Source organism: Montipora capricornis, chromosome 13, assembly GCF_036669925.1.
Source record: "Montipora capricornis isolate CH-2021 chromosome 13, ASM3666992v2, whole genome shotgun sequence".
Taxonomy (NCBI): Eukaryota; Metazoa; Cnidaria; class Anthozoa; order Scleractinia; family Acroporidae; genus Montipora; species Montipora capricornis.
Window position 1 is genome coordinate 32,814,474 of NC_090895.1, and position 3,795 is coordinate 32,818,268.

Below are 3,795 nucleotides of genomic sequence, written 5' to 3' on the forward strand. Positions count from 1 at the left end.
CCCACGACCTTCGGGTTAGATCTCCGCCGCTCTACCGACTGAGCTACAAGGTCAGACGGGAGCAGGCCGTGGGAACTGAAGATCTATAAGTCAGACGGGAGCAGTCCGTGGGAACTGAAGATCTATAAGTTCCCACGGCCTGCTCCCGTCTGACCTTGTAGCTCAGTCGGTAGAGCGGCGGAGATCTAACCCGAAGGTCGTGGGTTCAATTCCCACCCTGGTCAGAGTTTTTCTCTGTCCTTGTGTGGACCCATTTCCATCAGTAGGGCTAACGCTCACATGGTTCAAGAAAAATTCATTTTTGACTAGGCTATAATGTTATCTATCCTTTCTGGTTCACCCAGGTTGAAGTCCTGGCATTCTGTGTGATGCCTGAGTGCTTCTGGGATATCTTACAGGTTTTGTTTCTTTTCTTTGAAAAATTCACTTTTAACTAAGCTATAATGTTATCTATCCTTTCTGGTTCACCCAGACTAAAGTGCTGGCATTCTGTGTGATGCCTAAGTTCTTCTGGGACATATAACATGTTTTGTTTCTTTTCTTTGAAAAATTCACTCTTAACTTATTCAGCTATAATGTTATCTATCCTTTCTGTTTCACTCAGGGTGAAGTCCTGGCCTTCTGTACAGTGCCAGAGCTCTTCTGGGATATATACTATGTTCCATAATGTGAACATACTTAGCCTTTTATATATTTGTACACATTTGAGAAAATTTGTTAATTTATTCTTTTCTAAATATATTTTAATTTCAATAGGGTTGAAATTGGGATATAATGTTATCTATCCTTTCCGGTTCATCCAGGCTGAAGTCCTGGCATTCTGTGTGATGCCTGAGTGTTTCTGGGATATATAACAGGTTTTAATTATTTTCTTTGAAAAATTCACTTTTAACTAAGCTATAATGTTATCTATGCTCTCTGGTTCACCCAGGCTGAAGTTCTGGCATTCTGTGTGATGACTGAGTGCTTCTGGGATATATAACAAGTTTTGTTTCTTTTCTTTAGGACAAATTTCACTTTTAACTAGGCTATAATGTTATCTATCCTTTCTGGTTGACCCAGGCTGAAGTCCTGGCATTCTGTGTGATGCCTGAGTGCTTGTGGGACACATAACATGTTTTGTTTCTTTTCTTTGAAAAATTCACTCTTAACTTATTAAGCTATAATGTTATCTATCCTTTCTGTTTCACTCAGGGTGAAGTCCTGGCCTTCTGTACAGTGCCAGAGCTCTTCTGGGATATATACTATGTTCCATAATGTGAACATACTTAGCCTTTTATATATTTGTACACATTTGAGAAAATTTGTTAATTTATTCTTTTCTAAATATATTTTAATTTCAATAGGGTTAAAATTGGGATATAATGTTATCTATCCTTTCTGGTTCACCCAGGCTGAAGTCCTGACATTATGTGTGATGCCTGAGTGTTTCTGGGATATATAACAGGTTTTAATTATTTTCTTTGAAAAATTCACTTTTAACTAAGCTATAATGTTATCTATGCTCTCTGGTTCACCCAGGCTGAAGTTCTGGCATTCTGTGTGATGACTGAGTGCTTGTGGTACATATAACATGTTTTGTTTCTTTTCTTTAGGACAAATTTCACTTTTAACTAGGCTATAATGTTATCTATCCTTTCTGGTTCACCCAGGCTGATGTCGTAGCATTCTGTGTGATGCCTGAGTGCTTCTGGGATATATAACAGGTTTTGTTTTTTTCTTTGAAAAATTCACTCTTAACTTATTAAGCTATAATGTTATCTATCCTTTCTGTTTCACTCAGGGTGAAGTCCTGGCCTTCTGTACAGTGCCAGAGCTCTTCTGGGATATATACTATGTTCCATAATGTGAACATACTTAGCCTTTTATATATTTGTACACATTTGAGAAAATTTGTTAATTTATTCTTTTCTAAATATATTTTAATTTCAATAGGGTTGAAATTGGGATATAATGTTATCTATCCTTTCTGGTTCATCCAGGCTGAAGTCCTGGCATTCTGTGTGATGCCTGAGTGCTTCTGGGATATGTAACAGGTTTTAATTTTTTTCTTTGAAAAATTCACTTTTAACTAAGCTATAATGTTATCTATCCTTTCTGGCTCACCCAGGCTGAAGTCCTGGCATTCTGTGTGATGCCTGAGTGCTTGTGGGACACATAACATGTTTTGTTTCTTTTCTTTAGGACAAATTTCACTTTTAACTAAGCTATAATGTTATCTATCCTTTCTGGCTCACCCAGGCTGAAGTCCTGGCATTCTGTGTGATGCCTGAGTGCTTGTGGGACACATAACATGTTTTGTTTCTTTTCTTTGAAAAATTCACTCTTAACTTATTAAGCTATAATGTTATCTATCCTTTCTGTTTCACTCAGGGTGAAGTCCTGGCCTTCTGTACAGTGCCAGAGCTCTTCTGGGATATATACTATGTTCCATAATGTGAACATACTTAGCCTTTTATATATTTGTACACATTTGAGAAAATTTGTTAATTTATTCTTTTCTAAATATATTTTAATTTCAATAGGGTCCCCAATTAACTCAGTTTTCTATAGTTAATCCATGGAGTTTTCATTGAAGTACATGTCAGTGTCAGTGACGTTCATACTAGCCCGGAAGTGTTGCGCTTTGTTTTTGGTGACGATTGTTCAGCGTCATTTATTTCTTTTATTACGTACAGTCCACATCCTTTATAGCGGACAGCTCAACTTACGAGCACCAAAAACAAAAACAAAAAAAAAAAAACAGTTTAATTCAACTTCCATAAAAGCTCCGTATTCGCTCATTCCCGTAAGCACCCAGCTCAATTACAAGTATATCTCCTTCCCGAGGGTTTCCAATCTCTTTGAACACTGAATTTGGAACATTTTTTGCCAAGGTTTTTGTCAAGTTACCAGAACAATAACTTAAATAAACTTTTGTTTAATAGTATTGATTACCAATGTTACAAACGACTCTATTTTGATTCGTTCACAGTGGAACTACGTAACGTAGGGCCTGTTTGTAGTATCCGCTCGCCGAGATCTCGACCTGAGCCGGCCTAAAAAAATTTCATGAACGCCCCATTTGCCGTCAGCCTGGCTGCTTGATCACAGTTTATTTTTGGACCTTTATTTCGAATTAAAAAATGCGTACATCTTTTATCATTTTCTTAACTTTGAAGGAAATCTCAAGTTTTATAATTCACAATTGAAAGTATTTCCCTTTATTTTAATCGAGAAAAATCCGTGGAAAGGACGCCTGAGATTCTTTCTGACACTCAAAGAACATTCTGAATTCTCGGGAGACGGTGAAACCGATGATGGTCTTGGATTTTCCCGACATATAAAAAGTATCGTCAGAATCCTTTGTAATCGTGTTACTGAACACGGAGAGTGCTTTTTCTCATCGCTATTTTAAGGGCTGGCGTCAATGTACATCTTTTTATTAAATACCGTTCCTTTAATTAACTTAACGTCGTCAGATGATGACATGATTCCGTGAAAGTTGACGCCTCAAGCGATTTGCGATGATGGATTAATGGAATACAATGGGAATGAAATGTTGCAAGGAACTGGGCATCCAGCTGAGATACAGGAGTTTTACTCCCGTTTCTCAGCTGGATTCCCCAGCCTTTTTTTGGTTGCTAAGAGCGTGCGGCTTCATTCTCTTTAGAACTGCTACCTGCTGACTAACTTTACGGCATATCTTTGCCACATGCGCATCAAATTTTAATTTACTATCAATCGTAATACCGAGTAAAGGCCCGTGCAAACGCTTGCAACAACACGCAACCGCAACATTGTTGGGCCCAACAA